This window comes from Dipodomys merriami, unplaced genomic scaffold (genome assembly GCF_024711535.1).
Source record: "Dipodomys merriami isolate MVZ:Mamm:240054 unplaced genomic scaffold, mDipMer1.0.p SCAF_2, whole genome shotgun sequence".
NCBI classification, from domain to species: Eukaryota; Metazoa; Chordata; class Mammalia; order Rodentia; family Heteromyidae; genus Dipodomys; species Dipodomys merriami.
The window spans coordinates 26205532-26231190 of record NW_027203381.1 but is presented as its reverse complement, the minus strand read 5'-3'; positions in this window follow the sequence as shown (position 1 = coordinate 26231190).

Genomic DNA, 25659 nt, shown 5'->3' with positions numbered 1-25659 from the left:
CTTTAGAAACTGTGTTCCAAGTCCTTAAAATAAATGTATTTATCCCTTGAATCAGTTTTTTTTTAAAACTTCTGAGAACCGTACATATGTATGCAGTGTATTAGTTCTGTTTCTCTAAGGAATTGTGATTACTACAAGGACATGTGAATGGTGATGCCTAACCCAGCGTCTTCTCCTGAATAGAGCATCTTGTCTTTATTGGTTATTTCCCTGGCAGGAATGGATATATTTATCTCATAATAAGGTATAATCTGTTACCATTTTCAGTGGCATTCCATACAATAATGGCAGGGCTGATGGGGACCAGGCAACAAAGTCAGTTTTTAAACCTTCTTAAAAAACACCACCACAAACAACAACAACAAAAACCCTTTATTGTAAAGATGATGTACAGAGGGGTTACAGTTACATATGTCAGGTAATGAGTACATTTCCTTTTGAACATTGTCACCCCTTACCCCCTTTTCTCCCAGTTTTTCCCCTCCCCACCCCCCTACAAAATTTGTATAGTTTATTTCCAACATAGTGTCTAGTGCTTTCACTGGAAACATTCTTTATAAGCCAAAGCTTGTAAAAAAAAAAAAAACAGAGGCAGCTTAGCCACAACATCTTTATGCACAAAATAAAAAAAAAGAATACTAATAAAATATAGTATTCTTAACAGTTTATGGAAAAAATGACTAATGTTTTAACTTGGAATTCAATTATATATGTCTACATATATACTTAATGTCTGAGAACTCTGGTTTGTGTTCCCTTCGGTTTGACTGGCTTAGTTGTGAATAGAGGTGGAGAAGCTCAATTCATGGGAAGGGTAGGCAAGTAGACAACAAGTGCTACTTTAAGGATTTGAAAATCTTCAGAAATAATTAGATGATTCAGGAAGACTCAGCCAAGTAGATACCTCAGCCAGAACTGAGTTCTTCAGATGCCCTTGTATGTTTCTTACCAGGTTTGGGAAGCATTTAGACAACTACAGAGTAAGGAGTCATTATAAATTACTTTAGTCAATAGGTTTAAAAACTGAAAGAGTCATCTTCAACAGATGATCAATTACAACCCATACTGATTGATGCCAGACCAGAAGAGAAATAAAACATTTGCACTGTGTGCATCAAAATCTTCAGATCTTTCAGAATAAAAGAACTGAAGACATATGGATGTTCATTTCCCAAAGCCTAACCTGACTTTCTTATAGTGATTTTCCCCTTATCCATCCTTGCTGATCCTTTGCCCTCACTTCTGCTCCACAAACAAGGTTCCAAAGGGGCTACATTGATACATGGACTTAAGTGGCATTCGAGCTCATGTAAAAGCTATTTGTACTTGTTTCTTTACCTGTAAATGTTCAATACGAGCTTGCATTATGATTCAGGATTTTGAAAATGGACTCAACTGAGCAGAGGAACCATTTTTTTCTCTCAAATAAAGAGGTGGACATAAACACAAACATATACATAACTTCAGAGTAAACTTTCTCTAGCTACATACCAACTTATGATATGATATCACAGAATTGCACAATATTTTTCTGGTTCAGCCACATCATCAAATGTTGGTTTGTGCACCATATGAAACATATTAGACATGCCAGTAATGTTCATGTTTTATATGATAATTTCATCATCTTAATAAAAATCTTGAGAAACTGGTATAGTTTATTTCCTTTATTTCAACTTTCTAGCTCTGTCTTAATGATCTTTCTTTTTTGTTTGTTTGTTTGTTAAGTGTAGCCATTCCGTTTCCTGTCTTGAATGTTCAATGCCACGGATAACACTTGAAACATGACAGGTGCTCCAAAAACTATTGACAAATTATTTGATCCATTGATAAAGAGATTGTTGGCTAACCTATAAACTTGATTATATCTATTCAATGCAGTATTAGCTATTTTCTGAGATATTATATATTCAACATTTGGCTTTGTGGCCAAATATATCATTATCTCTCCACTGTTAAAAAATTGGCCAAATTTCTGACAGTTGTTTCAAGTTAAAAAGATACTCACACTTTCTAGGCTTCTTGAACCTTGACCTTTAATGACTATAGAATTCAATAATACTCTATTAATTACTGTTTAAAAATCACTGATTAAATTATTCTATCACCTACTTTCTATTGATCAATTTAAAAAAAGTGTAAGAGAACAAATGGCATGGGTCTAGGTATTGAATGGTTTACATATAAAACAGAAACACATTTAGACACTTCATACTGAAATGAATCTAATGTATAAAATATTAAAAAATGGCCTGGAAATATTTCTTCATTAGGGGATGCATCCAAAATACATTAAGGCTATTAACCCAGGTCTTACCATTGTTGATGTCTTTAACGCTCATCTACATCATCAAAATGTTTTGAACAAATTACATTTAGTAAACGATCTTTCCATTATGCTACTTTTCTCTAATATTGCAGCACTAAATGGAAAAACAGATGACAAGTCATAGAGTGTTGAAAAATAAATGGAAGATATTGCCACACATTAAAACATCTCTTGGACTAAGGGAAAAAGTTAAACTCCTTTCTGAAATCTCTTTGAGAATAAACTATATTTCTTGGTGAAGTCATATTTCCCTATGGCTTTATGGGGCTTGGGCAGCACACAGGTTCCTATTCAGATATCTGGGGTCGCAGTATAAATTTCTAAACTTGATCTATCTCTGGCACCTTGGATAGACTTTGAAATAACATCCAAATTGAGGTTTTGTGTTTTCATCAGATTCTGAAACTTAGTGTTTCAGTAAACCTCAGAAGCCAAGTATGACAACATGAACTCTCCTCAGTCCTTCTCCGTAAATCTCTAAATAGCATCATAAAATTTATCAGAATATCTTCATGGTTAAAACTATTTTACTCATGTTAACATTACAAAATAAATAACATGATGTTTTCGAAATGCTTTAGACTAATATTTAGGGCTGGGAAGGTGGCTCAGTGGTAGAGCGCTTGCCTTGCATGCCTGAGGCTCTGGGTTCAATTCCACAGCACCACATAAGCAAAAATTAAAAAAGCTGGAAGTGGCACTGTGGCTCAAGTGGTAGAGTACTATCCTTGAGCTGAAGAGCTGAGGGACAGCTCCCAGGCACAGAGTTCTGGCCCCATGACCGGACCCCCCAAAAAAAATAAAAAATAAACTAATATTTATTGAGAATCTAGTATACTTTCCATATAATACCTACATAAATAAAAACATGTCACCTATCATATGTTTGGAAACTCACAATGTACCTAGCCACAAATCCAAATTGACTACTGAACACAAAATATAGCAGAGGTCACCTTATCTAATCATATAACTCTAGAACATCTATATCATTTAAAGTAAATTTTAGCCAAGTTCCAGTGGCAGACATCTGTAATCCTATCTACACTGGAGGTTGAGATTCCTAGGATCACAGGATGAAGTCAGACCAGGCATAAAGTTGCCCAGATTATATCTTCAGAATAAAGAACAAAAAAGCAGGCCTGGAGGTATGCCCAGCTGAGGGAGCAAGCAAGCAAGCAAAGCAGAGCAAGCAAGCTAAATATTTTTTTGTTTTTTAATATATTTTTATTGTAAAGATATTGTACAGAGGGGTTATGGTTATATGAGTAAGGTAGTGAGTACATTTCTTGTCATATGTTCATATCTTTCTTATTGATACAACTTTTAATCTTTCATCTTTTTAAACATTGACTATTTTAGTGCCCATTCTACTCATATGACCATTGGTGTAATTTCCAGCTTCATTTCCATTGATTAATTTTATTGTGTTTTCTTGCTCCTTTATCTGTTACTGATATTTTCATCACATACCTGAGATAATAAATTTTTAGTTTATTATATACTGCATATTTTTATATTCTGTGCTCTTAGTAATTACACTGTTTCGTTTTGGGACGTAGCTGAGTCATTTGGAAACATTTACAATAGATTCAGTTTAATGCTTAAAGTAGGAATGAAATCTAATCTAGTGTTATTTTTTCTCTAATATTAACTGGTCTTATTCTCTACCTTCTGCCTCATGAATTATGCCACTGACTAGTGGCCATAGAGACTAGTTTTGGACCAGTATAAGTTTTAAAGATTGTTCTCTCTAAATCTATACAGTTTTCCCCTCTTCATGATATTTCCTCACAATTGTCTATTGAACACTACTCACCTCTATATTCCAATGTTTCACTTAGCAGATCTCGTGATTATCTCTCAATTATAGTCTAATCTCTCCCTCAATCTCTCTCTCTCACACACACACATATATGAGAGAGAGAGAGAGAAAGAGAGAGAAAGAGAGAGAGAGAGAGATCTGTGACTACTGAACTTCCAGATCCAGCTTCTAAATCATAGATATCTCTTGAGCATTTCCTGAATTCTTGTGTTTTTTGTCATGTTCTATAAATCTGCCTTCTGGTGATAAGCAGAGATAATCAAAACCACAATTAAATTTGATTGTCATATCTCAGATTGTCCTTCATAGATAACTCAATAACTTGACTTTTTAATATTTTTATATTTAATTTTTTCTCTCTCTCTGTATGTGTGTTGCTTTTGTTGAAAGGATAAGCCTAAATAAAGATTCTCCATCTTATCTGCAAAGGAATATCCAGATCTGAATAGCGTTGACATGGCTTTCTATCACCTTGTTCCATTTGGTTCAGAAGTAAAAACATAGTGTGTATTTGACTTATTATCACTTTGTTAAAATAGTTCCCAAATTATATTAGAGTTCCAGACTTATATTCTAAGAGATTTTGGAACTTTCACTTCCCTCCCACCAGCACTTATCCATTCCTTTATCAAACAATCCTTATACGAAGTTGTCACAAACAAAAAAATTGAAGAAGACTGGTAAACATATTATCAAAAGGGGAAAAAATTGCCTTTAAATTCTGAGATAATAGAGAAACTGCAAAGAAGTTTGGATGGTTTAGAGATGAAGGGATGAGACAGTGTAGAAAATATGTAGCATAAGTGGTCTAGGAGTAGAAAATGTAGATTCTTTTTCTTTTTTTTTTATTGTGAAAATACCGAACAGAGGGGTTACAATTACATGGGCAAGGTAATGAGTACATTTCTTTCTTTCTTTTTTTTTTTTTTTTTTTTTTTTTGGTCCGGTTGTGGGGCCTGAACTCTGGGCCTGAGCACTGTCCCTCAGCTCTTCAGCTCAAGTCTAGTGCCCTACCACTTGAGCCACAGTGCCACTTCCGGCTTTTTTCTTTTTGCTTATGTGGTGCTGAGGAATCGAATCAAGGGCCTCAGGCATGCAAGGTAAGCGCTCTACCACTGAGCCAACTTCCCAGCCCATGAGTACTTTTCTTATCAAGCATTGTAGCCTCCTACTTTGTTTCCCCTTCACATCTCTTCCCATTCCCCCCCCACTACTCCCTTCCCCACCCACTCACCCCCCAGCCAAAGTTGTAAAGTTCTTTTTTTGACATAAGGTCTTGTACATGTCATTGCTGAAATGGGTTCACCTGTATCCCTATTTAAACAATTTGCTTTTTCCCTTCCCCTCCACAAATCAACATTAAAGACAATGAAAACAGTTGTTATACGGTGGGGGAGAGACATACAAAGCAACAAAGAAATCATGTTATCAATATGTTAGAAAATGTGGATTCTTTTTTATTATTTATTTTTTTATTTTTATTTTTTAATTGTGAGAATACCATACAGAGGAGTTACAATTACATGGGCAAGATAACGAGTACAGTCTTATCAAGCATTGTTGCCTCCTCTTTGTTTCCTCTTCCCATCCCTTCCCATACTCCCCCTTCCTCCCCCCCACCCAATTCCCCCACCCACCAAAGTTGTAAAGTTTGTTTTTTGACATAACGACTTGTACGTCTCATTGTTACAATGGGTGCACCTGCATCCCTAGTTAAATGATGTATTTTTTTTCGCTTCCCTTCCACAAATTATACTAACATCAATACAGCGAAAGCAGGAATTATACCGTGGGGGACAGACATACAAAGCAACATAGAAATCATCTTATAAATATGTTAGAAACAATTGCACGAAAGCAAAAAAAAAACAAAACATTTGAATACTTATCTTGGGGTTCATTCCCCTAACATCAACTTATCTGACCTTTTCTGTTTGACTCAGACATATACTAGTTATTGCAAATAAGGGAAACCATGGGACTTATGTTTCTTTGGGCCTGGCTTACCTCATATAATTTTTTCCAAGTCTTTCCATTTCATAACAAATGGGGCAATGTCATTCTTTCTGATGGAAGCATCGAATTCCATTGTGTATATATACCACATTTTCTTGATCCATTCATCTACTGAGGGGCATCTGGATTGGTTCCATATCTTAGCTATGGTAAATAATGCTGCAATAAACATAGTTGTGCTGGTAGCTTTAGTATGGTGTTGTTTGTGATCATTTGGGTAAAAGCCCAAAAGTGGGATTGCTTGGTCATAGGGAAACTCTATGTGGAGTCTTTTGAGGAACCTCCATACTGCTTTCCAAAGTGGTTGAACAAGTTTACACTCCCACCAGCAATGAAGTAAGGTTCCCTTCTCTCCACATCCCCTCCAGCATCTATTGTTATTAGAGTTCTTGATTACAGGCATTCTAAGTGGGGTGAGATGGTACCTCAATGTTGTTTTGATTTGCATTTCTTTATGGCTAGAGAGGTTGCACATTTCTTCATGTGTCTATTGGCCATCCTTCTTTCCTCTTCAGAGAAGTTTCTCTTTAAGTCTTTAGACCACTTATTTATTGGGCAGTTGTTTCTTTGAAGATTTGTTGTTGGGGGATTTAATTTTTTGAGTTCCAGGTATATTTTAGATATGAGACCCTTGTCCGTTGTATGGCTAGTGAAGATCTTCTCCCAATCCAAGGGCTTTCTATTGATCTTGCTAGCTATGTCCTTTGCCTTGCAGAAGCTCTTCAATTTCTTGCAATCCCATTTGTCCAACCTTTCTTTGATTTGTTGTGTTTCTGGTTCTCTAGTAAGAAAATTTCAGCCTGTGCCAAGAAGACCTAAGGTTTCTCCTATTCCATCCTGTAATGTTTTCAGTGTCTGCTTTTGACTCCGAGGTCTTTGATCCATTTGGAGTTGATTCTGGTGCTGGGTGATAGATAAAGATATAGCTTTAGTTTTCTACAAGTAATTAACCAGTTTTGCCAGCACCATTTACTAAAGAGGTTGTCTTTCTTCCATTCTATTTTTTTAGCTCCCTTATCGAAGATTAGATTGCTATAGGTCTGTAGGTTCATTTCTGGGTTTTCAATTCTATTCCATTGGTCCTAAGGTCTGTCTTGTGTCAGTACCAAGCTGTTTTGATTACTATGGCTTTGTAGTAGAGTTTGAAATTTGATATTGATATTCCTCCAGCACTGTTCTTTCTGTTAAGGATTGTTTTTGTTATTGGGGGCCTTTTATTGTTCCATATGAAGTTTTGGATTGTCTCTTCTATTTCCTTGAAGAATGAGGTTGGAATATTGATAGGTATCGCATTGAATTTGTAGATAACCTTGGGAAGTATTGCCATTTTCAGGATGTTGATCTTTCCAATCCAAGAGCATGGGATTTTTTGCCACTTTCTAAGTTCTGTTTTGCTTTCCTTTTTCAGGTTTTTATAGTTTTCATTATAGAGGTCCTTCACTTCTTTGGTTAAGTTAATTCCTAGGTATGTTATTTTTTGTGGGGCTATTACTAATGGAGTTGCTTTCCGAATTTCAGCCACACTTTTCTCATTGTTGGCATACAGAAAAGCCATTGATTTTTGAGGGTTAATTTTATACCCTGCTACTTTGTCAAAGTTTTGAATCACCTTGAGTAATTTGCGAGTGTTGTCTGTGGATTTCTTTAAATACAAGATCATTTCATCTGCAAAGAGGGAGAGGTTTACTTCTTCTTTCCTATTTGGACCCCCTTTATGTTTGCATCATGTCTTATTGCTGTAGCTAGGCATTCTAATACTAGATTGAAGAGCAGTAGAGAGAGTGGACATACTTGTCTCATTCCTGAGTTTAGAGGAAATGGCTTTAGTTTTTCACCATTAAGTATAATGCTGGCTGTAGGTTTGTCATATACAGCATTTATTGTATTGTGGAATGTTCCATGGATTCCTAATTTTTCCAGAACCTTCATCATAAAGGGGTGTTGGATCGTGTCAAATGCTTTTTCTGCATCTATTGAGAAAACCATGTAGTTTTTATCCTTGTTCTTGTTGATGTGATGAATTATGTTAATTGATTTACATATATTGAACCAGCTTTGCATCCCTGAAATGAATCCTGTTTGATCATGGTGTGATTTTTTTGGATGAATTGTTTCAATCAATTGGCCAAAATTTTGTTGAGAAGATTTGCATCAATGTTCAGCAAAGAAATGGGTCTACAGTTCTCTTTTTTTGAGGAGTCCTTGCCTGGTTTTGGGATGAGTGTTATTACAGCTTCATAGAATGAGTATGGTAGAGAACTTTCTCTTTCAATTTCATTGAAGAGTTGAAGGAATAATGGTGTGAGCTCTACTTTGAAGGCCTTGTAGAATTCTGCTGTAAATCCATCTGGTCCTGGGCTTTTCTTAGATGGGAGGTCTCTTATTGCTGTTTCTATTTCAATGTTTGATGTGGGCCTGTTAAGATGGTTTAACTAATCTTGGTTTAGCTTTGGCATGTCCGTATTTGCTAGGAAAAGGTCCATTTCTGCCAAGTTCTCAAACTTATTGCCATAAAGGTTTGAGAAGTATTCCCTTATAATGTTCTGAATCTTGGTTTTCTTTGTGGTTTCTCTGAGTTTATTTATTTGGGGTGTGTTCTCTTCTTCTGATAATATTTGCTAAGGGTCTGTCTGTTTTCTTAATTTTTTTTGAAGAACCAACTCTTTGTTTTGTTCATTCTTTCTATGGATTTTTGGATTCTAATTCATTTAATTCTGATATAATTTTGATTATTTCTTTCCATCTACTGGATTGGGGTTTATCTTGCTGCTCTTTTTCAAGGGGGCTCAGATGTCCCCTTAAATTGTTGATTTCAGATCTCTCTAATTTGTTGATGTAGGAACTCAGAGCTGTAAACTTGCCTTTGAGTACTGCCTTTGCTGTTTGCCAGAGGAGCTGGTAGTTTGTGTGTTCATTTTGTTGAATATCATGAACACTTGAATTTCATTTCTAATCTCTTCAATGACCCACTGGTGGCTCAACAGTGTGTTGTTCAGTCTCCATGTATTGCAGGACTTTCTTTGGAGGCTTTTGGTTTTAAGTTCTAATTTTATTCCCTTGTGTTCTGAGAGAATGCAAGGTATAACTTCAATAAATCTGAATTTGAACATTTGCCTTGTGACCTAAAATGTGGTCTATTTTGGAACATGTTCCATGTGCTGCTGAGAAGAACGTGTATTCTGATGCTGCTGGGTGAAATATTCGATAGATGTATGTTAAATCTAGTTGATCTATGCATTGTTTCAGGTCTGTAGTTTCTCTGTTGAATCTTTGTGGAGTTGATCTATCTAGTGGGGATAGTGGTGTGTTAAAGTCCCCAACAATGTGAGATTTGAGAGAAAGTAATGTTTCTTGGATAAATTTGGGTGCTCCATTGTTTGGTGAATAGAGATTTTAGAATTGTAATATTCTCCTGAAGGAGAGATCCCTTAATTAATTTGTAGTGACTATCTTTATCTCTTCTAACTAATTTTAATTTGAAGTCTATTTTATCTGATATTAGGATTGAAACTCCTGCCTGTTTATGGGGGCCGTTTGGTTGGTAGATTTTGTTCCAGCCTTTCACATTCAAATGTGTTTGTTTTTATGGACAAGGTGTGACTCCTGAAGGCAGCAGATAGAAGGATCTTGCTTTTTAATCCAATTGGACAGTCTATGTAGCTTAATTGGAGAGCTAAGTCCGTTAATGTTAAGAGATAGGACTGACAGGTATGTGGGAGTTCCTGCCATTTTATCCACGTTCTTGGGGGCTGTGACAACTGATTTCTTCCTGTGGTTCTTGGATTCTCAGTTTGGGTGTGGTTTCTTGGCCTTTATTGTGGTCTTGTCAGTTTTCTATGTGTAGGACATCTTTAAGTATCTTTTGTAGGGCTGGTTTGGTGGAGATATATTGTTTCAATTTTTCTTTGCTATGGAAGGTTTTAATTTGGCCTTTGGTTGTGAAGGAGAGTTTAGCTGGGTACAGTATTATTGGTTGATAGTTGTTTGTTTTTAGGGCATGGCATACATTGTTCCAGGCTCTTCTTGCTTTAATTGTCTCTGCTGAGAAATCTGAGGTGATTCTAATTGGTTTCCCTTTATAGGTGATTGATCTTTTGTCCTTGACAGCTTTAAGTATCTTTTCCTTGGTCTGAATTGATCCTGTGTGGAATATAATGTGAGGGTGGGATGTTCTGGTCTGGTCTGTTCTATTTGGAGTTCTAAAAGCTTCTTGAATCTGAATAGGCCTATCTTTTTTGCATTTTGGGGACGTTCTCTGCTAGGAAGCTGTTAAACAAATTTCCTAGACCATTAACTTCTGTCTCTATGCTCCTATGCACCTATTATCCTGAGATTAGGCCTTCTGATGGTGTCTTCCAAATGTTGAATAGATCTATCATATTTCTTGTATTTGTCTTGGATGGTTGTATGTTCTTTCTCTAGAATATGTAGGCTGTCTTCTATCCCCAAGATTCTATCTTCTGCATGGTCTAACCTAATGTCAAGACTTTCCACTTTCTTTTTTATTTATTTTCCTTCTAATTGGTCTGCTTTGATGGCTTCAAATTCTTTGTTGGAGCTTTGTTTTAGATCTTGTATGAACTTCTTTACTTCCTTAATTTGGTGTTCACTGTTTATTCTCAAATCACTTAGTTGATTGTTTATGATTTCCTTGGACTACCATTCCTTCTGTTGGGCTCCATTCAGGATTCCCTTTGTGGTCTCCCTGACTTCTTTCAGCTCTCTGTTTATGGATTCCATGAATGCTTCTATTGATCTTTGTCTATTCTCATCCTGCTCTCTCAGTTCCTGTATTACTCTTTGATTAGCTTCCTCACATTCTCGCAATTCCTGTAATTCTCTTTGAGTGTTTTCAGCCTGCTCATGCCATTCCTGACTTTCTCTTGTCTGCTCTCAGCCAGCTCACGAAATTCCTGTCTAACACTTTGACTGATCTCAGCCTGCTCACTCAATTCCTGACTATTTATTTGACTGATCTCAACCTGCTCAAGCAATTCCTTTATTTGTCTTTGAGTATTCTCAATCTGGTCATGCATTTCCTGTATCAATCTTTGAGTAGTTTCCTCATGCTCATGAGATTCCTGTATTGATCTTTGGTTTGCCTCCTCTCTCTCCCTATCATACTCACACTGAGACCTTTGTAGGTTTTCACTCTTTTCATTTATCCTGTTTACCTGTAGTGTTTGTAGAGCTTTTTTGGGAAATCTCCTCTGGATTATTCATTATCTGTTCTGTCCCCTGATTATCATGAGTGATAATTGAGATCCCCGGACTTGCCATTTTTCTTGTGTTTTTCCAGCTTGTTCTGCCCATTTGGGATGAGAGTAACACAAGTTTTGTGCTAGAACACTATTTTAAGGCAATCATCAACCAAAGTCCATAGTTGCACAGTCAAAAGTCTGCAGATACAATCTATTTTACATCAAACAACTATGTCTTAATGGCCTTAGAACAGCAAAGGAGAATTTGGCCAACCAGAAATGATTAGGTTTAGGGAGAATGTGGTGAAAAAATAGGATTAGAGAGATGTGGAAAGGTGAAGGGAGAGTGAAATTAGCCATGTCCTAATCTCAAAGAGGGAAATGGGTTGGACAGAATGATTAAAGAGAGAAAAAAGAAAGAAAAAGAAAAAAAAAGAGACAAGAAAAAATGGAAAAACAAAAATTTAAAATTAAAAAGTGAAGCACTTAAAACTTATACAAGGTTAAATCATTAATATTCAGAGAAGAATGGAGATGGGATCAGAGGGGGGGAGGGATAGAAAAGAGACATGAAAAACTAAAAAATATAAATGTTTAAAATATTATATGGGTATGAGGTAATCTTGCTATTAAGGAATTTAAGTCTAAGAGGTTTTGAATTGGGTAATAAATTTCTGGATTAAGTGTGTACACAATGGGGGATAAGGTCTAATAATTGATGACGGGTATATCTGAGGATGAGCAGAACAGCAATTAAGTCACACAAAAAGAACGAAAGAGAAGAAAAAGTGAAAAGAATGAGAAAGAAAGAAAGAAGGAAAGAAAAAAAAGGATCAAAATGTCAATAGAGATTTTAAAAAGCACATACACATATACACCTAAAATAAAAGTTATACGAGGAAGAAAAGAAGAAAAATAGAAAACAAATTTTTTTTCAAAAATTGAAAATTAAAAATTTTAAAAAGAATTTTAAAAAGGTAAAAAAAAGAGTTCTTTGATTTTTTTTGGGGGGGAGGGGAAGATCCTGTATGTCCCTGTGTCTGTAACCAGTCTCTTGGTGGAGGTTACTTAAGTCAGTTTGTTTGGGCAGGCAGAAAAATGCTCTACCCAGGATTTTGTGATCCTCTCCCAGGCTAGTTCAGTGGGAGGGCGATCTGCTTTGAGTATCACAAAAGAGGGAGAAGGCTGTTTCCTCTAGTTCAGAGATGCTGTGATAAGGCTAGGTTGTGGGTAGAATTGAGGCCTTTCAGCAAAGAGTAGCTTTTCCCTGAGGGGCTAGCTTCTGAGACACTCACAGAGTCCAGCCTGGAGCCTTTCTCAGGGTTTATGTTTATTGCATTTCAATTGATTGTGTAGGCTGCTGGAGGAGGGGCTGCCTCTGGCTCTGGAGGAAAGCCACTCCTGGGGGCGGAGTTACCTCTGCCTGGGCTGGGTGACTTTTTCCTGGGTGGAGCTGAGCCTGGCAGGTCAGGTCAGGTTCTTGTGACCTGCTAAATGACTCTTTTGTTTTCTCCCAAGGCCTGAGTTGGAGCTAGCAGCTCAGCCAGGCCTTTGTCAGTATCAAAGATGGAGATCTCCCGTAGTGGGGTGGGGAGGGGTGGGCTTCCCTCCTCTGCTCCCTGAGAAGGAGTGAGGATGTCAGGGTTCTACTCACTCTGCCAGAGTGTTGGTTCCTGGGTCGTCTCTGGTCTGCGATCTGCAGGATGAAGATATCTGCTCCTTGTCATTTCTTGCTGGCGTTGAGTAGAATCTGCTCATCCATCTGGCACCTTTGTCCCGGACTCTCTGTTTTGTAGGTATAGTGGCTATGGCCACCACTGCAACCGCTGCAGCCAGAGCTGCAGCTACCTGTAAGTGCTCAGATCTGTCTCCTTGCCTGGATTTTCCTTCTCTGGCCAAACTCTCTGTACAGTGATGGCACACTTGGTGAAATTCTCTGGCCTACGACTTGTTCACTGGAACACTAAAACTGCTTTCTATGCGAGAGCTTGTTTAGCCTCCAGCTTCTCCTCCACCATCTTCCGAAAATGTGGATTCTTATGGCATACTGTGAATGACTTGATATACAGAACTCTATGTTAAAAGTCTATGGTACAATGATGCCCTTTTTGACAAGAGTTTTTTCCACCATACATTTTACATTTACAGAATCCAAATTCTCTGTAGGGTATGGATGGAATCCAAAAAGATGAATTTGCTAAATAGATTTCTATATACATTGAAACATCTTTCAAGTTTAAAATCTCCTCCAAAAAATAAGTCTCTTTTCCTTTATGAATGCACTATCAAAAAAGAGTAGGAAATGGATGAAACAGTCACTCTGAACAGTTCTAATTTAGGTAGGAACTTGGGGTGAAAACATCATTTCTTCTGTAACTTGCCATAACCAGTTAACCCTTTTCCCATTGCCCATCAGTATTTTATACAATGAGATGATTAAGTGGTTCATTCAAAATTAGCAGGAGGGGAATTTGGAAATTATATGTGGTAATACCCAGCGCCTCACATCCTGGCTTGGTTGAGTAGCTACACTAGGCATGCTGAGGATCACTACTTTCAAGGTGGCTTACTGGGCTCCCTGGGGTATTGTATAATGTACCCAATAGGTGAGAAGCCTGAAATCTGCTGGAGGACAAAATAGAAATCATGGCACTTTACTGAAGTCCATTCATCATGTCATGCTTGTTAGCATGCTGTTTTATAGCCATACTGCTCCACAGTACAATCATTTTCATATACAAACTCTTATGTTTTTAGTTTAATTTGCAGCTGATATGATATAAAGATAAATGAGTCTGTGTTTCTCACTTACCAACAAGAATTGTCCCCAGTAGTTTATGAACGATCAATCAAGATGGGACAGAAATCCTCCCCAATGCATATTAAAGACCTTATTTGCAAAGAGGGAATCTATGTGAATGCATTACTAATGGATGTTCAGTTCCACTAAACTTTTGAAGACATGTTTGAAGAGCTCCTAACAGATCATCTGTTTCAGGAAGTCATCACTGTTTGGTATCTTGACAACCCAACAGGAGTAGGGTATGCCACTATGCAGAGTGGGGCTTCTGTGTCATATATTTTGTGGTTAAGGCCCTGGTGAAACTTCTACAGTTCTTACTAATGGGATACATATTTTTATTTGTATTAGGCAAATTCATACTGATCAACCAGTTTTCCCTATATTTTTGATACATGAGGAACAATGTAAGTGTATGCTATTCTTTGTTGTTGCTTTCTGAGACATTACATTATTCACAGAAAAGCATTTCTTGAGTATGTGAAAAGTGTATATCTCAGCAGTACATTGTAAACTACAATTGCAATAAAACACATCATGACTGATATTTAAGCAGATTTTGTATGCTTATGGTGATTTAGGTTTCCTCTTACTGAGATACTATATAGATTTTATATATATTTCTTTTTTAAAAAAAATATAGATTATGTTGTGCAATTAGGCCCTGGAGTTTAACTTTCGTCACTTTCGTGTGAGTATTCAGAAAACATTAAGATACCTGGTTTCAGACTGAATCTTGGACTTTGAAAGATAGATAGCAGAAAACTAACTAATACCTAGCAATTGCTCAGTGGAAGAATGACTGCCTTAATTACCCCCCAACTCTGCTGGTCAAGGCATCAGTGTCAGGAATTGAAACACGATGTTGAATTGACTATTAACATTTGAGGAGTCATTAATATTCATTTTCAAGTTTAGTGGCATTTTGGACATAATTTGGAATGAAAACCCTCATAGACCTCTTTAGGGAGTTTGAAACATGAGCTTTTTTATTTATTACAATAATAAAATGTTGAAATAATGAATGCTGATTTTGAAAGCTGTTAATTTGGGATACAAAATTATTAAAACTTTTAAACAGTTAAGCAATATTAGCAGTTATTATGAATAAGAGAGACTGCATTAGACAGATAACATTAACAAGAACATAATATCCGTTTTGAGCTGGCAAATGTTTATAAAATGTAAATGCTAATAAAAAGACAGGATAATAGAAATTAGATTATATCACAATGCTAATCTTTAGAAGCATTAAGAGCTATAGTTTATTTCTAGTTATTTACTTCAGCTTAGCCCAAGAGTCTTTCAAGAAGAATTTTTACTTTAGAAGAGTTTGTGTATTGTGAGGTTGGAATTAACAGCATATTTTCCATTTTCCTTATTTCTTAATGTCATGAGGAGGAAAACACAAAATCAGGTGCAACTGTGTACATGATATATCAGCTTTGATTAAACTTCATACATCAAGAAAATAATTTCTTATATATTTGAGTACACTGAGGCCAAAACTTAAAAATATTGAAAAAAATCAAAGCACATGACTATCACTATCTGAAACTGCCACAATAAAAAAATACTCAGGGATAATATTTATAGGTTTCCTTATTTTCATTTAGTATCAGTGACATATGATGTGTAACAGAGACAATTTATCTATTTTAAAGTTCAAGTTGGTATCCCACGGGGACATCAGAAACTAGTTTTGCAGAGACATTATATTCCCTTGTCCATGTTGTTGACCTTTTTACAAATTCTGTTTTTGCTATATTTAAGTAGTTGTACAAAAGAGTTAGCATTCAACAAATCAGTTTATTCTTGCAATGAATCTTGGTAATGGCATCCCTTTCAAATTTCTTTCCTGTCCCTTCCAACCTATTTGCTCTGCTCAGTTTTCTTAGTTTCATAAGATATGCACTGAATATTATGACTACATTCTTCTCCCTCCTTCCTCTTTTCATTCATCTACCCATCAGTCCTTATAAACCCCCATTTCATGGGCCAGTCCCTTCGTATGCATATTGTTGAACTCTGAGTTACTATTTCCCAGGAATTCTACTGACTGAACTCTGTTCTACAAATACCTTACATGGGTTATTACATTTCTGTGTTACTTCATGCACTTACATACAACCAGGTTTGTGTCTACTTGTACATTTATATATTGACTAGCTTCCACATATGAGAGAGAACGTTCAATCATTATGCTTTTTTGTTTTGATTTCTTTTTGTGCCAGTCTGTTGGCTTGCTTCAGAATTTTTCATGTTGAAACTTTGGGGCAAACTGAAGCACTATGAGAATCTTTTTACATTGTTCTCTGTACCTGTTTTACTGCAGAGACTTTCACTACCAGTCTAATTTTAAGTTCATGGTAAATGGTCCAATTCAGTATAACACCACATTTTGTGGTGATTCTTGCATACTGGAGATCTTGTTTAATATGTTTCTCTGCCTTTACACAGGGAGTCAGAATCTTTGACCAGTACCAGGATTCCCAGGCTCCTCATGTGTACTTCTGTTTTTGTATAATTCCAGTACGTTGAGCAATGGGGCATACATCACCAGAACATGGGAGCAGTCTATTGTGTGCTTTGGGGAAAATGGTGTCCACCACAATGCAAAATAGATAGAGACAATATAAGAACACTTTCCCTAAATCTACTTTGCCCCATGCTAATTAAAGGTATATCAGAAATAGTTAGAAAGCATTGTATTGTACACTAAAATAAATAGATGCACACAATTAGGTAATTAAATTCCATGTATTTATCAATACAGAGCACAATATTTAGCAGATCGAGAAAATTAAGGATTTCTGACACTTGAGCCTTATTTACCAATGTTTATATTTGAATTTTTTCACAATCCCTCTAAGAAGTTGAGATGTCACATCGTTTGATGGTTAGAGTCAGGTTGCCCAAATTAGTCTTTTAAATGTAATCTCACCTAAAACACTGACCCTGTGAAACCTCACAGACTGCAGCCACAGTTTGCTAATACCTCCTACTCGAAGGATGTCAACCTTGGATGCATGCTTTCTAACAGTGAGCTCTGGGATTGTTTTGTACCACTCCATTGCACTTGGTGAGCAAGTTCACCCATACAGAGAGTTTCTACATTGGTCAGGGAATAGGGGGTGGAGCTTTACAACGGTTCTGTGAAAATGACATATTTGAACTTTTGTGCCTGGCTGATTTCTTACTATAGGCAGTGATATCCAACAGCACTTTATATTCTTAAGGGAAGCTCAAGGCTCCTAAAAATATGCAGTTCTGCTAGGGAAGGAACCCTGCCTTGAATTGCTCTTTGAGTCCATGGAGATGGGTGAAGGCTTCCCTAAGCTTCCCAACTGCAATGCAAAATAAGTTCCTTGATATCCACTCAAGAGAAATGTTTCAGGGTGCCCCCACGCAAAAGGAGAGTTTCACATGGTGAATGTTTCAGCAAGGGATCATTTTATGTAACATGAAGGATGGAGAATTGAGGAGAGAAAAAAAGAGAAACAATTCAGGCTTCTTAGGCAAGAAGTAGATATAAAAATTCAAAAATGGTGGTCCTTTAAGGCCTTTATACTTTCTGAGCTATGATAATAGTTGCAGCCTTGGTGGCTAGATATTTCTAATTCTTAGACAATAGTTCTGGGCAGGTGGGATGAGTAATATTTATTACCCTAAAAGACAGAGGTGTAACTGAACCTACCTAAAGCACAGGGATAATAAATTAGTTTCACCACTTCCTGTTCCAGTTCAATACCTCATTTTTCTGTCTCTACCCACTCATGGAAAGTTGACAGAATTACATAAACCCTGCGTGTCTCCTATTCCTCTAAATTAACTTCAGAAAGAGGTGTATTGGGGGGGGGATTTAACTGTGTTTTTATCAGTTGACTGCTTGGTTCTAACTTCTGAGTTTGGCCCTTTTGATATGTATTAACAATAATAGAATTCTCTTCTCTGTCCCAACATCTAGCTTTTTGGCCTCATTTCCATGCCCTTTAACTTGGCCAACTAGTGTCATTCCATCAGTCACGTTAATGTCCTTTCTGACAAGGATAAAATAGTTAAATATGAGTTACTTCAAATAATAGATTTGACATAGACTATTGTATTAAACACCATCTTACTTAATATTAGTATATATTGAAGAATAGTAAGAGTAGTAGCAGTGATTCATTTAATTAAAAACTCCATTTCTTAAGAAACAGAACTTTAATTTGGTCCATATTTTACTGTTAATATTTTTGTAGTATTTATTCATACTCTGCCTTTATGCCATTCTGCTAGCAAGATGCTCTATATGTTTTCAAAATCTAAACTTTTCTTCTCTGCATGAGCTTTTCAAGCAATTAGCTACAATCATCTTTATCACTTCTTTATGTGTTTGCCTCTTTCATCATCTTTCATTACAGATTTCATTCTACAAACTTTTAAATTCCACATGGCCCCCTTTGGAGTATACTGTAATCTTCCCTAATTCCTTTTTTTGTATTATACTTGTTATTTTAAATCTAATAGCATCCCTTGTCCATTCTGACTGCCTGAGGACTGTGGGATTATCACTTCCCTGATTCCTTTCAGACAATGTGCATCGTGAAATTAGCCTCTCTTTGCATAGACTTCTTATCTGTTATAATTTTCCAACTATGACTAATATTAGGCTTTTTAAATCTATTATTTTGGATACACTTCCATTGCATTCTGAATACTGTGAGTGGTCTTAGTTTGGCACAGTACATCTTTAAAGAAAGGGGTAACTATTCACCTGTCAGCAAAATATAAAGCTCCTCACAGATCACCATAATGCTTGATGAGTGTATGACAAATAAGTGAATGACCTTCTTTCTAAATTTAACATGCTCAACAGTGTTCTGCTTATGCAGCTCTACTTTTGCTCTTAAGAATTTGAACCAAAACAGAATTTTACCAATTTTGGTTAATTCTAGATGGAGAAAATGGAGTTAATCATATTCCAACACACATGACTCACTATTTTCTGTGGCCAAAGTCAGACTTCTCATTTCTTTCTATCAACGTTTGGCCTACATTTTTTGGAACCCATTACTCCTACCAATTGTAATTTGTATTTTCTGTGATTGGCTATCTCACACAGTTTTGTAGTTTGGTATCATTTGCCATTTTCTTAAGAGGATTAAGTTACAAGAAACAACCACAAAGAGTAAATGATCTACTAAGTGCTGAATTGTAAACTGAGGCTTTAAAAGCTTTATGAATTTAGCAGAAAAGTAGAGCCTGAGCACAAGAACTATCAGGGAGAGTGATGAAAGTGGTGACATTGATCAAGAGGCAATATACTCATAAACTGATATGCTGAATTGATGCCCCTTTGTACAATTACCTAAAGATGTTTTTTTTATTTTCTTTATTGTGAAAATACTGCACAGATGTTTTTTTTAAAAAGTAAAATAAAAGGACTAGATAAGAAGAGAATGGAATTTTTGAGGTGTTATTAACCAAGAAAAATGATCAGGAAACAGAGGAAAATTTGAGCAAAAAAAGGAAAAGACAAACATGGATAGAAAATCGCAGCTCTGTCTGTTTGCTAGATGAGTTACATAAGATGAATAAAAAAATGAAGTGTTAAGATACCTATTTAGGGAGTTGTAATCAGGACTCCAGGATTCCTTCTCCTTACTTTTTGTTTACTTTGCAGATGGAGTAAGAAGCATTGTAAACATGGATTCTGCCCTTTTATTTCTCAGAGCTTTCTTAAAATATTATATTCTTAAATTTTGTCTAAGTTTTTTTCAAATTTAGACTCATTTAAATCCAAATAGGAAAGGAGGGAAGGAGGAAGAAAGAATGAGAGAGAGGATGATACACAGAAAGAGACAAGACAGAGAGAAGTTTGCGTTAACTTGTTAATGTTGCATGGAGATTTGGGGTACATACAACTTAGTGAGGTCCATCTAAGATAAGGTCAGAAATGGTATTTAGATTATATTACTGAATTTTTTTAAAGACACTGTAAAACAACTTTTACAGTAGTTTAAAGGTATACCCCAAATTTGTGAGTCAGAAACATTATGTCCAGTGTACAATTCTGAGACTTTTAACAATTAGTTACTTCAGACATATTGGAATGGTACAGGTATGGCAAATGTCACATAAATTGCTTTGTTAAAAGGCAAAAGTAATTCAACATATTACCTAACATTTAGAAAAAGGGGTTGAATGGATGGGGTGGTTAAGGATTTTTGTTTTTGTTTTTGTTTTTTTTGGTCGGTCGTGGGGCTTGAACTCTGGGCCTAGGCGCTGTCCCTCAGCTCTTCAGCTCGAAGTGAGCACTCTACCACTTGAGCTGCAGCGCCACTTCCAGTTTTCTGGTGGTTTATTGGAGATAGGAGTCTCACGGTCTCTCCTGCCCGGGCTGGCCTTGAACCGAGATCCTCAGATCTCAGCCTCCTGAGTAGCTAGGATTATAGGCTGAGCCACCAGCGCCCGGCTTGGTTAAGGATGTTAAAGGGGGTGACACTGGTCAAGAGGCACTGTATTTATAAACTGCTCTGTTGAATGGCACCTCCTTTGTACAACTACTTAAAGAAAATACAATTTAAATGAACAAACAACTAAATGACACATTAGTTTATTTTTATACTATTACAATATAATATCTAAAACTGTCTATATATTAATTTTTTCCATATATTTTACTATAAAAATACTTATAGAGGTGTTTGAGTTACATGAGTGGGGTAATGAGTACATTTCCTATCAAGCATTCTTACCTCTTCCTTTGTTTTTCCTCTACAATTCCTTCCAGCCTCACCTCCCCAACTCCTCCCTCCGCCCTCCCTAAAATTGTAAAGTTCGTTTTCAACATAGTGTCTTGTACATCTCATTGTTACAATGGGTCAAACTGTATCCTTGTTTAAACATTTTGTTATAACCTTCCCCTCCCCAAATTATAAAAATGTATATACAAGATACAGAAAAACAGAATCAGATACAGTGAAAACAGGGGTTATACATTGGGGGAAAGAACATACAAACAAAACAAAAGAATCACATAGTGCATTATAAGTACATTAAAAACAATAGCAAGAAAAAAAAAACTACTGTGTCCCTGTCTTGGGGTTCATTTCACTTAGCATGATCTTATATGGTCATATGTATATAGTTTTTGACCTTGTTTGTTTGTCCTAGACATGTACTAGTTATTGCAAATAAGGGAAACCATGGGACATAGGTATGTTTCTTTGGGCCTGGCTTACTGCACTTAAATATTTTTTTTCAAGTCTTTCCATTTCCTAACAAATGGGGTGATGTCATTCTTTCTGATGGAGGCATAGAGTTCCATTGTGTGTGTGTGCATACAAACACACACATATGTATGTGATATATATGTGACATATATGTGCATATATGTGTATATATACATGTGATATATATACATGTAAGATATGTATACATGTATATATATACATGTATATATATATATATATATCACTTTTTTTTGATCCATTCATCTACTGAGGGGCATCTGGGTTGGTTCCATATTTTAGGTATGGAGAATAATTCTGCGATAAACATGGTTGTGCTGGTTGCTTTGGTATGACCTTGTTTGTGATTGAGTAAATGCCCAAAAGTGGGATTGCTGGTTCATAGGGGAGCTCTATGTGGAATGATTTGAGGAACCTCCATACTGCTTTCCAAAGTGGCTGAACAATTTTACACTCCCACCAACAATGGCCACATCTGCTCAAGCATCTGTTGTTACTAGATTTCTTGATTTGAGCCATTGTAACTGGGGTGAGCCACAATGTTGTCTTGATTTGCATTTCTTTTATGGCTAGAGAATTTGAGCATTTCTTCATATGTCTATTGGCCATTCTTATTTCCTCTTCAGAGAAGTCTCTCTTTAAATCTTTAGCCCACATATTGTTCAAACAGTTGTTTCTTTGAGGATTTGTTGTTGAGGGATTTAATTTTTTGAGTTCCAAGTATATTTTAGATATGAAACCCTTGTCAGTTTATGGCTAGTTAAGATCTTCTCCCAGTCTATGGGCTTTCTATTGATCTTGCTAGCTATGTCGTCTGTATTGCAGAAACTCTGAAGTTTCATGCAATCCCATTTGTCCAACATTTCTTTGATTTGTTGTGTTTCTGGGTCTCTATTAAGAAAATTTTGGCCTGTGCTAAAGAGCCCTGGATTTTTTCCTATTCCTTCCTGTAATGTGAAATTGTATTTTTTTTTAAATAAAAGAGGTTTATGTTTTACAGTTCCAAGAATCCCATTTTGGAAAGGTCCATTTAAAGTAAAAGGTTATTGTAGTATCATTCTATGGTAGAAGGTGACAGAGCATGTATGGAAAAGAAGGGAAGAGAACCAAACTCATCCTTTGGGGGGATTCCGCTTTGGAAAGCATTAACTCCATGAATGGTACCATGTTGTTATGGAAGGAGGGATTGGATTCATGACATTTCAAACTGATCAAAATGCTACTCAATATTGCATTTTCCAAGTAGTGTAAACTGATCCCTTTTCATGTATAATTACATTCAAAGAATCTTCCTTGTAGTTGGAGTGAGAGTATTCACAGTTCCAACAGTCAGAAACACATATGTTTAAAAAATCATCTATATTTCACAAATCAAACATTTTTGTAGACAAAATAGACGTATTCAAGAGCACCCATTTTGCTTAAGATGAGTTGTTGAGGTAGGAGATAGTATTAAGAGATACTTTGTGACTCTACAAATACCTGATTATGAAAACAATGCCCCTTTCATTTCAAAAATTATTCTTTTCTTCGGTTTCTGTCATCTAAATAGTAGGAAGTGAATAATTTTTTCAGAGTCAAGATCTTGTTCAACATAAGATTTGACCACAGAACCATCACACATAAATCTAGAATAATCTTAAAATTTATGCCTGTTTTACTTATTTGGGGATTTATGTATCCTATTGGACAAGTTAATATATGATTATTATCTCTCCAATATGCTATCAGGATTTGATGTGACACACTGAATAAACTAATCTTATAAAATATTGCTTATATTACAGAATTCCAAAAAATATTTCAAAAGCATTATCACTACAATACAATTGGCTACTATTACCTTCTGATTATAACCTAATCTTTACAATAGAATAATTCAAATATCAGCATTCATCACATGCAATGACTATTACATGCACAAGTGGCCACAGCTATATGAAATAATTAAACCAAGAATTAATCAACAACTATATCTAGAGCACTATTGTGTAGAAAGTCTGGGTATGTACAAAGTAGTCCAATGCATAGTCCACTTAAAATATTCAGTCCATGCAAAACCAGGTGTGTGTCCATGCTCTGACTAACAGGAAAGGTAATTGACCATACTGGAGTAGAAGAGAGATATTGTAAACCTAGCCCAGCCACTTGTAAATTTCATGCTTGGGGACAGTATTTTGAACCTCTTCATTGACACTTTAAATGGAAAGTGATTTGGGATAATATTTGGCATATCACTGTAAGTTCTAAAATGGCTTTTTCCCAAGTCACTCACCTGCAAATACTTCAAAACAGAAGCTTAGCTCAATTTGAATTTTAAGCCAATGCTGGCCTCCAAAATTGAGAATGTCAAATGATCATAAAGACACTACAGGGAGGAAGGTTGTCTTGATATCAGTGGTCTGGCACTTGGAGAGCATATAGAAAGCCATAGCCATCTCTCTGTTTGCCAAGCCACAGCTTTCCCCTAAGCTTTTGGATTCTTAATCAGCATCTCATTACCATCCCCTGGGAGCTGGACCCCATCACCTCAATTTCCATCCATACATATGACCCTGTGCCAAAAGACCATCTGGAATGCTGTGCTGCCATCCACCTGATAGTCATCATTGCCTCTGCCTGAAGACTCCTACCACATGTCCCAACAGGCAGGGATGGACACTCTTGGACATGCACCTTGGCCCATCTCAAACCTGAAATGATGACACACCTTGGAGTGTTGAAATGGAACCTATCAGTATTTATTGAGTTCTTTTTTGTATGAAAGTATATATAATTTTGTATAATCTTTAAAATAGTCCATGAATTAACTACTATAATCATTAACATTTTAGAAAAAAAGCATGTAAAGAAAAATTGATAGAGTATGATATATAGAGTCATGATGCAGGTTTTGAGCCTAAGCACAAACTCTTATATAATAAAATATATAGTATATCATATATTTTATTACTATATGTATAGTATATAATATAAAATATGCTATATATAATAAATGTTATATATGTTAAATACAATATATTTAATATATGGTACATATTACATATGATACTTAATGTACATACTCTTACTCTATATAGTATGTATACACACTATATATAATATACTGTATATATGCTATACATTATTTATTATTTGTAAAGAGTCATATATATACACTACATTTAACATATAGACCATATATAATACACACTAATGTATATACTAGCTATAGCGTATAGTATATCTAGTATGTTTTTACTACTACATCTAATATATATGCACATTCCTTAACACAAATAGTTTTATTTTGAACTATTTCTCCACCAAAAATATTTAATTTGTATTCTCAGAGAAATTTAGATTTTTATTTTCACTCTTTTAAGTATCAAAATGTTTTGAACAAGTTTTCTCTGAAAACTTTAAAACCAGACTGTAACCTTTTCAAAGTAATAAATGAGGTGGTTAATATAATGTCCCACATTACATCTGTTTTCTGGATAAGTGACATTAAGTAGAATCTGAGTGAAGGAGCCGAAGGTTTCATCTTGTGGTGGTTTTATGGAATTTAAAATGTGCCTATTATTCCAATGTTATTGGGCTTGATTTCCTGGCCTTGGTTCTGATCTACACACCCAGGTTCCACACAAGTAGGAATAATATTGGCCATACTAGCCCCAGATGACAATCTGGAGGGGAGTGTTACATGGGTTTGGGTAGGACACATTGTTTTTCTCTTCACTCCCTTTCCCTTTCTCCATAGATTCCGCCCTCCTATCCCTTTTAGGTATTGATAAAGAAAAATTCTGACACTCATCAACAACTGAAATTTAGGAACTAGAAATGGGGAGATTATGGTTCAAGGCCAGAGCAGGCAAAAGATTTTAGGAATCAACCTCATAAATGGCCCACATTTGGAAATGTATGCTTGTATTGCCATCTACTCTGGAGGTGGAGAAAGGATTAAAGTCTTAAATCAGACTACACAAAAGTGTGGAACATACCTGCAAAATAAAGTAAAAGCAAACAGCGGGCTGGGAAGGTGGCTCAGTGGTAGAGCGCTTGCCTTACATGCATGAGGCCTTATGTTCGATTACTCAGCACCACATAAGCAGAAAAAAAAAGCCGAAGTGGCGCTGTGACTCAAGTGGTAGAGTTCTAGCCTTGAGCCGAAGAGCTGAGGGACAGCGCCCAGGCCCAGAGTTCAGGCCCCACGACTGGATCCCCACCCCAAAAAAAGCAAACAGACTGTGTGGAGAGCCTATGCGGTA